Genomic DNA, 12,077 nt, shown 5'->3' on the forward strand with positions numbered 1-12,077 from the left:
TATGTGTAAACAAATCAAGAAATGTAAACAAGAAAGAAAAAAAAGTGCCAAATCAGAGTCCCTGATTGAGTTTGTTGCTGGGGAGTCTGATGGTGGAGGGGGAGCAGCCGTTCCTGAGCCTGGTGGGGCGAGTCTTGTGGCAGAGTGTGCGATGGCTGGTGTGGATAACTTGATGACAGCTGCTGCTGTCCGACGGCAGCGTCCGCTGTAGAAATTCTTGATGGTGGAGAGGGTTTTTCCTGCGATGTACTGGACTGTGTCCACTACCTTTTGTAGGGCTTTCCACGCAGGAGTATTAGTGACCCTTGTATATCCTGAGTGAAGATTCCTGATGCCCTTCACTCTGCAGATTCTATTACCCTATTAGCTGTAATGTAACCTCCTAATCAATTACATTTAAAAATAATAACAATATCCATTTATATTGCATATTTAACTTAGTAATCTATAAGAAGCTCTCTTGTCAGGAAATTTGCAACTAAAAGTTGTCGAGTCAGAAAAGGAAGTACAAGGATAACAGACCAAGAATTTTGCCAAAAGAGGGTTGTTTTATGGGCATGGCTGAGGTCCAAGTTTCCTTGCTGAATCATCCCTTAATGGTACTAATCTGTCACTTCCCTGAGATTAATTTCTGAACCAGTTATACAGGGACCCCCACCATGAGTGCTGAGGGAGGTGGTTGCGGAGAGCGAGAGGAGCAGTTATGGTGGTGAAGGTCGGCGTGAACAGGGAGAGCCTGACAACTGGGAGCAGATGGAATGATGGAATGGAACTGGAGTCAGTTCAGTTCTGGGACTGTGACCGGAGCAGCGGTCGAGTCAGATTCCCATCGGGGTCTGCCTGTTATGTGAAAATTGAATGCCAATATTGTCACGATATATCTCGTTACCATTTTCTGCACACTTTGTTTTGGGGATCTGAACTGGCCCTGGAGTGTGAGGACCTCTTGGGTGCTGCCTGGCTATCACACCAAACTATGTTTTTCACGTGACATACTGGAGTAAAGTCAATTCTTACACCAACATGGCAAGTAGAGGATTTATCCACACCTGGCAGCAGACATGTTCTGTCATCAAGCCTGCTCCAGGCTCTACAGTGGTCCTGAGGTTCTGGCTGGACTTAAATTTTGAGTTAATTTAAAATTTAAAATTCAATCACTTTACTTCCAACAGCAATGTGGCCAGGTCACGGGGAATAAAGAGCTGAACCTGCTTTGGAGCTAAATGTAAATCATGGAATTGCATGAATTGGATTGAAGGGCACCCATTTAAAACAGATGTGGAGGAATTTAATTTCTTTAGTCAGAGAGTGGTGAACCTCTGGAATTTTCTACCACGGGCAGCTTGGGAGGCTGGGTCGTTGGGTGTATTTAAAGCAGAGGTTGACAGGCATCTGAATAGTCAGCGATTCAGGGATAATGGGGCAAAAGCAGAGGAGTGGGACTGAGTTGGAGAATAGATCATATCATGATAGAATGGAGGAGTGCACACGATGGGCTGAATGGCTTAGTTTTGGCCCTATATCTTATGGTCTCATGAACTCATCCCACAAGAGTAGTGGCTTCCTAGAATTTGAATCAAAGAAAAGGCCAACATAAAAATCAGCTACACGAGACCATCTGCTGAGAACTGGATTGGGTTGTAGACTTCAGATTGATTAACTGTTTCTTCTACATGATCACACCAAGCATTTTGGAAATCCGCAGCGCAAGTGAATGCGAAGCTCTGGAGTTAATTGAGCCGGGCAGTGAAGCAGAAGGTTCTGCTTTGACTGAAAAAAAAACTCATCTGCTTCAGTCTCCTGGTGAAAGGAAAAGCAAGTTTACATGTTGAATGCAGAGTGGATAACATAGCATGCAACACAATGGCAATAAACATGATTTGGTTAACCCCAATATAAATCCTGGAGATAGCCTGTACATCTGGACAAAAACAGCACGTAATGAAATTTTCATATGTTCCAAAATATCTGCTAGTGTGTTTTAGTCCGTTTCTTTGGTCAGGGTATCAAAGATTATGAGGAGAAGGCAGGGGAGTAGCGCTGAGTGGGATGAGTAGATATGAGCATGCGTATTTAATATGTGTGCGTATGTGTGTATGTACAGTTGAGCATGTGTGTAAACTGCACCTGTCTGCATTTCATGCAAAGGTCTTCACCCCCAAAAGTCTGCCTAGCCACATTTTTTTTTAACCTGTACAAGTCTGTGTTACATCCATATTGCCTGGTGCTTTTTATTAGGAAGAATGAACAAGGACTTTAGTGATGTCAACTGATATTGGTAAGTAGGTCATACTGTAGTGCACCGCTTATTGATCCTGAACCTCCAAAGTGATAGTACCTTCATACTTGGGTTGGGAACAGTTATAAATTCAACATACAATTATGAAGGCCACATGCAATTGCTTTAAATAACCTCAGATTTATGTTAAAGTATAACAAGTAAAACAAAGGCATGGGTTTGGAAGTAAATTTACATCTGGGCATGGAGCACGTTTTAAATAATGAAGCCTCTTAATTCCCAATGACACCTGCTGATTGATGTGTGCAATCTGAAAAAAAGCTGAAAAATGCAAATCACCAAATGTTCCTTTAATGCAAAACATGGGGGCAATCAATAAAAATTAAAGAGCGTTTCCACTAAATTGGTCTCAACCCAGCTTAGCTCCCCCCCCCCCGCCAAATGCAGCTTTTAGCATGATGTAGAGCATCTTCTGTGACTAGCTTGCGCTGAGCTGACAGAGCACACTTTGCTTTCATGCTTTGTCACAAGGCATCTACAATATTGAAAAAAAATCACAGTAATCCACTTTTATTTTTTAGTTAATTCAGAAATGGGTTAAGCTTAAAATACTGGAGCTGTCTTTGCCAGGGCAAACCAATTAGTCACCTAAAACTATGTGTATATGATCTTCCCTGAGTACCTCAGTTGATTACTCTAATTAATTTTGCATTGATTCCCATAGATTGAAGAGAAAGAAAACCCCATCACTCTGAGGAGTGAGATAGATCCCCTGCCATTCATGTGTATACAGCAACTGGAGGAGGCGAGCTTCTCCAGAACATGCCTGACAGTTTCTTAATGTAGTCAGCACTTGTGCTGCTTGCTAGTGGTGTTGAGCTGTGAATTTAACAAATCTATAAATAATGATAGACCATATCTCTCTATCTCTCGATCTATCTATATATGTAATAGGCTCGTGGGAACCAGATATCGGAACCTGGATTTGAGAGGGTCCTGAGGGCAAGAAAAGCTCCCAAAGGCCATCGGCCGCTGAAGATTTCCTGATCATTGACCTGGAGCTTGGGTTGTCGTTGAATCGAACAGGAGTATGTGCTGCTGCAGAGACAACTGGAGCGCTGGAGACAAATGCAAGGACAATCGGTGTTTCTGTAGGGACTCCCTTTTGCTTCTCTTTCTCTCTTACTGTAAGTGTCGCCGGGCAACAACAAGGTTGTTGTCATTCCACCATTCAATGAGCTGATCTATCTCCCTCCTGGTCGCTTCCTCATTGCCGTTTGTGATTCTGCCGACACCTCTGATGTCATCAGCAAACTTGTAGATAGGATTGGAAATGTGGCTGGCCACGCAGTCATGGGTGTATAGTGAGTAGAGCAGTGGGCTAATCACAGTTGTTGTGACACTTTGTCTGCCTTGTGGCAGGAAAAAGGCAGTTCCATTTAATATTATATGACAATAAAGAAATCTGGAATCTTTACATATATACCCTGTATATACACCTACATTTATATATTTACCCACACACACGCCGGCATATAAAATGATTCTGTATAGGACCCCCCTGGGATTACCACCTAAAATGTTGGTTTTGAGCGGGGATCGGGACCTTTACAAGAAGTCCAAGTACGACATCCAGAAGGCCATCTCTGATGCAAAGCAGCAATTCCAGGGGAAGCTAGAGACAGAGACAGATACACGCCAGCTATGGCAGGGAGTGCAGACCATTACAGTCTACAAAGAGAGGGTGAACACTATAGATGGCTGTGATGCTTCATTACCTGATGAGCTGAACACCTTCTATGCCCACTTGGAGAAGAAGAACCAAACAGAGCCTACTAGAATCCCTGAAAAGGCTAAGGACCCTCAGATATCTGTCTCTAAGGGCGACATCAGAACATCAAGGCATCAGGCCCTGACAGCAAACCTGGCAGGGTACTGCAAATCTGCATCAACTCACGAGCCAGAGTGTTCACAGAAATTTTCAACCTCTACTGCAGTCAAGGGTTCCCACCTGCTTCAAAAGGGCATCAATCATCCCGGTGCCCAAGAAGAGTAGTGGGAGCTGCCTCAATGACTATCGGCCAATAGCACTAACTTCTTCTGTGATGAAATGTTTTGAGAGATTGGTCATGGCCAGAATTAATACATAACTAAGCAAAAATCTGGACCCACTGCAATTCACCTATTGTCACAATCGCTCCACAGCAGATGCAATATCACTGGCTCTCTACTCAGCCCTTGATCACCTCAAAAACAACAATTCATACATGCGACTGCTCTTCGTCAACTACAGATCGGCTTTCAATACCATTGTTCCCTCAGTGCTGGTCAAGAAGCTTCAAACTCTAGGCCTCCCCTCTGCAACTAGATCCTTGACTATCTCATTGGAAGACCACAGTCAGTACGACTTGGAAATAACATCTCCTCCTCAATGATTACCAACACAGGCGCACCCCAAGGATGCGTGATTAGCCCACTGCTCTACTCACTATACACCCATGACTGCGTGGCCAGCCACATTTCCAATCCTATCTACAAGTTTGCTGATGACATCAGAGGTGTCGGCAGAATCACAAACGGCAATGAGGAAGCGACCAGGAGGGAGATAGATCAGCTCATTGAATGGTGGAATGACAACAACCTTGCACTCAACATCAGCAAAACCAAGGAGATGATTGTGGACTTCAGGAGGAAGTCAAGGGAAAATAACCCAGTCCATCCTCATTGAGGGCTCAGTAGTGGAGAGGGTCAAGAACTTCAAATTCCTAGATGACAACATCTCCAAAATCTGTCCTGGAGCCTCCATGTTGATGCAATCACAAGGAAGGCTCACCAGCAGCTATACTTTGTGAGGTGTCTGAGCCGGTTCGGTATGTTACCGAAGACTCTCGTAAATTTCTACAGGTGTACCGCGGAGAGCCCTCTGGCTAGTTGCATCACTGCCTGCTATGGAGGCACCAACTCTCAGGACAAGAATAAACTCTAAAGGGTTGTTAACTCGGCCTGTGACACCACAGGCACCGGACTTCACTCCATTGAGGACACCGACATGAGGTGATGTCTTAAAAAAGCAGCCTCTATCCTCAAAGACCCCCCAGGCAATACTCTCTTCACTCTACTACAGGAAAAATGTACAGGAGCCTAAAGACAAGCACTCAGCGACACAAGGACAGCTTCTTCCCCTCTGCCATCAGATTCCTGAATAATAAAAGAACCAAAGACACTGCCTTACTTTTCATGGACTGTTATTTTAATATTTTTTATAGTAATGTTGTAAGATGGTTATAATATGAATGTTTGCTCTATGAAGCTGCCGCAAAACATCGAATTTCATGGCTTGTCCATGACAATAAATTCTGATTCTGATTCTGATAAGAAGACATGCCTAAATCTGTCACTTACCACTGACTAGTGGATGCTGTTAAAAATAAATCACAATATTTTAATGCCAAATTACCCTGTAGATGTTTTAATTGTATTAGGATATTTTTAAATAAATCACCGCTGACTCCTGTAACAGGCCATTTAAATCATGAACAGAGCTGACGGCAGTCGGACTCGGTGGATGGAACCCGCAGGGGAGTGCTGAGACAGCGATGATAATTAACAGGACACACACAAGGTAGCGTCAGAATCAACGCAAAGATAGAGGCGATGTTAGATTTTGCCATCAAAGTTTGGATTTTATACTCGGTAAACAACGCGACCCCTGATTTTGAGGTGACATTTCTAAGTTTCGAGGTTTGTCCTATATGCCGATAGATTCAGTGTGTAATATCTAAGTGATCCAAAAAGTGTTGGTGATTGCAAGGTCCATTTCATCAGGCAAGTACTTTCCAGTTTTTGATTTTAACCCTATTGCCTCACACATCATTCATTCACCTTTATCCTAATGAGTACATATTAGATGGCTGGAAAGGTAGATAGATGGCTGGACAGATAGCAAGATAAATAGATGTCGAGGATCGCTTTCCTTAGCTGAGTATCAATGTTCCAGCAGTTCTTTGCATCCCTAGATGTGTGTTCTATGAACCTGTATGCAACTCTTTGCACAGTGTGCAGGTCACATCTATGGCAGTTCCCTCCTCAGTACCCTCTATCATCGGTCCGGTCATCGTCTCCTCTTCTCTCTCATTCATCTCTGACTCTCCTTTTCTTCTTAGGAAAGGATGGGATGAGATGGAAGATTGTGCAGACATTTGCAGACTGAATTGTATATCAAAATTAAATTGCCAATATAAATCAGAGCCCAGTTCCATCCACTCATATATGAGTTAGCCCCTTGCTCATTCTCATAGGTGGATGGATAGATGAATTAACGAATTAATGATGGAATATACAATCACTGCCTCCTCTATGCTTTCAAAGATGAAAACTCAGTCATCAGGAAACTGGAATAGGTCCAGCCTTTTTAATCGGTAGTTTGGCAGTTTCATCCAGAAGACAGAATCTCGTACAAAGCAGGAGATTGACAGTCAAGATTTTTATGTTTAATTTAATTTAGTCATACAGGATAGTAACAGGCCCTTCCAGCCCACAAATCCATGCCGTCTAAACATCTCAATTAACCTAAAACCCCTGTATGTTTGTGAAAGGTGGGTGGAAACCAGAGCACCCGGAAGTAACACCCTCAGACATGGAGAGAACGTACAAACTCCTTACAGAAAGCAACAGATTCAGATTCTGGTTCCTGGTACTTGTAATAGCACTAACCACTAACTGTGCCGCCTTAATATTTCTGAAATGGAACATGATCCAGATGATCCAAGTCAAAAGGAGTGTTACCAAGTACACTTACCAAAAGGTTCGTGTTTTACACTGGATGCCTGGAATGCATTGCTGGGGGTGATGGTGGAGGCTGGTATAATAGGGACATTTAAAAGACTCTTAGACAGGCACATGGATGTAGGAAAAATGGAGGGTAATTTTAAATTTTAAACATATAGCACGGTACCAGGCCATTTCAGCTCATGAGCCCGTGTCACCCAATTACACCCAATTGACCAGGTAAGTTTTGAAGGGTGGGAGGAAACCGGAGAACCTGGAGGAAACTCACTCAGACAAAGAGTAAATGTACAAAATCCTTACAGAAAACATGGGATTCAAACCCCGGTCCTGGTCACTGCCACTGTAACAGTGTTGCACTAACCGCTACGCTAACCATATAATGTCTTTGTTTCAGGCTTTCTGAATTCCAACAAAGAATATCTGGATCTAGTTTGCCATTTTGTGCCAATTCATTCAAACTTTTGTCATATAGCTCTCCTAAATATCCCTGACTGATGCTAAAATATCTACTGGAGGACTCAGCAGGAAGGCAAGTAGAATGTTCAGAATCAGAATCAGAATTGATTATCGTGAGCAGATCATGAAATTCATTGCTAGAAGGATTGAGTTTAGGAGCAGGGAGGTTATGCTGCAACTGTACAAGGTGCTGGTGAGGCCGCATTTGGAGTAGGGCATGCAGTTCAGATCTCCTTACTTGAGGAAGGATATACTGGGCCTGGAGGTGATGCAGAGGAGGTCCAGCAGATTAATTCTAGAGTTGAGGGGGTGAATTGTCTGGGACTGTATTCGCTGGAATTCAGAAGAATGAGAGAGGATCTTATAGAAACATACAAAATCAGGAAAGGAATACATAAGGAAGAGGTGGGCAAGTTTTTTTCCACTGGTAGGTAAGATGAGAATTCGGCGGCATAACCTTAAGATTCAGGATATAGTACATTTAAAATTGACTTTTTTAACTTTATTTTGTATTGTTTCAATAAAAATAAACAGACTTTTACAGATTAAGGAGTCTAATAATAAAACAATAAAACAAACCCATCCCCTCCCCCCCTCCCACAACAGATCCCTCAAGGGAAGCATTAAAAATAAACAAAAATATTCAGTAATTTACCATATTAGTAAATCCATATTCTTCATATTTGGTCCACATCTTAACACAAAAATCATAATTATTATGTAAATTATATGCTATTTTCTCCACATAGATACACGACTTCAACTCATTAAGCCATCAAACTACATTTAACTCTGCTTCATCTTCCCAAGACATAGCAATACACTTACGAGCAACTGTCAATGTTAGACGAATAAACGCTGTCTGAAACTTATCCAACCCCAAGTCCACTAACGGAATAAAATGACCCAACCCCAAGTCCACTAATGGAGTAAAATGACCCAACCCCGTCCACTAATGGGGTAAAATGACCCAACCCCGTCCACTAACAAGAGTAAAATAACCCAACCCCAAGTCCACTAATGGAGTAAAGTAACCCAACCCCAAGTCCACTAATGTAATAAAATGACCCAACCCCGTCCACTAATGGAGTAAAATAACCCAACCCCAAGTCCACTAACAAGAGTAAAATAACCCAACCCCAAGTCCACTAATGGAGTAAAATGACCCAACCCTGTCCACTAATGGAGTAAAATAACCCAACCCCAAGTCCACTAACAAGAGAAAAATAACCCAACCCCAAGTCCACTAATGGAGTAAAATGACACAACCCCGTCCACTAATGGAGTAAAATAACCCAACCCCAAGTCCACTTATGTAATAAAATGATCCAACCCCATCCACTAACAGAATAAAATGACCCAACCCCAAGTCCACTAATGGAATAAAATGACCCAACCCCAAGTCCACTAATGGAGTAAAATGACCCAACCCCATCCACTAACGGAATAAAATGATCCAAACCCAAGCCCACTAATGGAGTAAAATAATCCAACCCCAAGTCCACGAATGGAGAAAAATAACCCAACCCAAAGTCAACTAATGAAGTAAAATGACACAACCCCAAGTCCACTAACAGAGTAAAATGTCCCAACTCTGTCCACTAAGGGAATAAAATGACCCAACCCCAAGGGAATAAAATGACCCAACCCCAAGTCCACTAATGGAGTAAAATGACCCAACCCCGTCCACTAATGGAGTAAAATAACCCAACCCCAAGTCCACTAACAAGAGTAAAATAACCCAACCCCATCCACTAACGGAATAAAATGATCCAAACCCAAGTCCACTAATGGAGTAAAATAATCCAACCCCAAGTCCACTAATGGAGAAAAATAACCCAACCCAAAGTCAACTAATGAAGTAAAATGACCCAACCCCAAGTCCACTAACAGAGTAAAATGTCCCAACCCTGTCCACTAAGGGAATAAAATGACCCAACCCCAAGTCCACTAAGTGAATAAAATGACCCGACCCCAAGTCCACTAATGGAGTAAAATGACCCGAACCCAAGGCCACTAATGGAGTAAAATAACCCAACCCCAAGTCCACTAATGGAGAAAAATAACCCAACCCCAAGTCCACTAATGGAATAAAATGACCCAACCCCAAGTCCACTAATGGAGTAAAATGACCCAACCCCAAGTCCACTAACAGAGTAAAATAACCCAACCTCAAGTCCACTAATGGAGTAAAATAACCCAACCCCAAGTCCACTAATGGAGTAAAATGACCCATCCCCAAGTCCACTAACGGAATAAAATGACCCAACCCCAAGTCCACTAACGGAATAAAATGACCCAACCCCAAGTCCACTAATGTAGTAAAATGACCCAACTCCAAGTCCACTAATGGAATAAAATGACCCAACCCCAAGTCCACTAATGGAGTAAAATGACCCAACCCCAAGTTCACTAACAGAATAAAATGACCAACGCCAAGTCCACTAACGGAATTAAATGACCCAACCCCAAGTCCACTAACGGAATAAAATAACCCAACCCCAAGTCCACTAACGGAATAAAATGACCCGACCCCAAGTCCACTAATGGAGTAAAATGACCCGACCCCAAGGCCACTAATGGAGTAAAATAACCCAACCCCAAGTCCACTAATGGAGAAAAATAACCCAACCCAAAGTCAACTAATGAAGTAAAATGACCCAACCCCAAGTCCACTAACAGAGTAAAATGTCCCAACCCTGTCCACTAAGGGAATAAAATGACGCAACCCCAAGTCCACTAATGGAATAAAATGACCCAACCCCAAGTTCACTAATGGAGTAAAATGACCCAACCCCAAGTCCATTAATGGAATAAAATGACCCAACCCCAAGTCCACTAACAGAGTAAAATAACCCAACCTCAAGTCCACTAATGGAGTAAAATGTCCCAACCCTGTCCACTAAGGGAATAAAATGACCCAACCCCAAGTCCACTAAGGGAATAAAATGACCCAACCCCAAGTCCACTAATGGAGTAAAATGACCCAACCCCGTCCACTAATGGAGTAAAATAACCCAACCCCAAGTCCACTAACAAGAGTAAAATAACCCAACCCCATCCACTAACGGAATAAAATGATCCAAACCCAAGTCCACTAATGGAGTAAAATAATCCAACCCCAAGTCCACTAATGGAGAAAAATAACCCAACCCAAAGTCAACTAATGAAGTAAAATGACCCAACCCCAAGTCCACTAACAGAGTAAAATGTCCCAACCCTGTCCACTAAGGGAATAAAATGACCCAACCCCAAGTCCACTAAGTGAATAAAATGACCCAACCCCAAGTCCACTAATGGAGTAAAATGACCCGAACCCAAGGCCACTAATGGAGTAAAATAACCCAACCCCAAGTCCACTAATGGAGAAAAATAACCCAACCCCAAGTCCACTAATGGAATAAAATGACCCAACCCCAAGTCCACTAATGGAGTAAAATGACCCAACCCCAAGTCCACTAACAGAGTAAAATAACCCAACCTCAAGTCCACTAATAGAGTAAAATAACCCAACCCCAAGTCCACTAATGGAGTAAAATGACCCATCCCCAAGTCCACTAACGGAATAAAATGACCCAACCCCAAGTCCACTAACGGAATAAAATGACCCAACCCCAAGTCCACTAATGGAGTAAAATGACCCAACTCCAAGTCCACTAATGGAATAAAATGATCGAACCCCAAGTCCACTAATGGAGTAAAATGACCCAACCCCAAGTTCACTAACGGAATTAAATGACCCAACCCCAAGTCCACTAACCGAATAAAATAACCCAACCCCAAGTCCACTAACGGAATAAAATGACCCGACCCCAAGTCCACTAATGGAGTAAAATGACCCGACCCCAAGGCCACTAATGGAGTAAAATAACCCAACCCCAAGTCCACTAATGGAGAAAAATAACCCAACCCAAAGTCAACTAATGAAGTAAAATGACCCAACCCCAAGTCCACTAACAGAGTAAAATGTCCCAACCCTGTCCACTAAGGGAATAAAATGATGCAACCCCAAGTCCACTAATGGAATAAAATGACCCAACCCCAAGTTCACTAATGGAGTAAAATGACCCAACCCCGTCCATTAATGGAATAAAATGACCCAACCCCAAGTCCACTAACAGAGTAAAATAACCCAACCTCAAGTCCACTAATGGAGTAAAATAACCCAACCCCAAGTCCACTAATGGAGTAAAAAGACCCAACCCCAAGTCCACTAACAGAGTAAAATAACCGAACCTCAAGTCCACTAATGAAGTAAAATAACCCAACCCCAAGACCACTAATGGAGTAAAATGACCCATCCCCAAGTCCACTAACGGAATAAAATGACCCAACCCCAAGTCCACTAACGGAATAAAATGACCCAACCCCAAGTCCACTAATGGAGTAAAATGACCCAACCCCAAGTTCACTAATGGAATAAAATGACACAACCCCAAGTCCACTAATGGAGTAAAATGACCCAACCCCAAGTTCACTAACAGAATAAAATGACCAACGCCAAGTCCACTAACAGAATTAAATGACCCAACCCCAAGTCCACTAATGGAATAAAATGACCCAACCCCAAGTCCACTAACGGAATAAAATGACC

Source organism: Narcine bancroftii, chromosome 3 (genome assembly GCF_036971445.1).
Source record: "Narcine bancroftii isolate sNarBan1 chromosome 3, sNarBan1.hap1, whole genome shotgun sequence".
In the NCBI taxonomy this organism is placed as follows: domain Eukaryota; kingdom Metazoa; phylum Chordata; class Chondrichthyes; order Torpediniformes; family Narcinidae; genus Narcine; species Narcine bancroftii.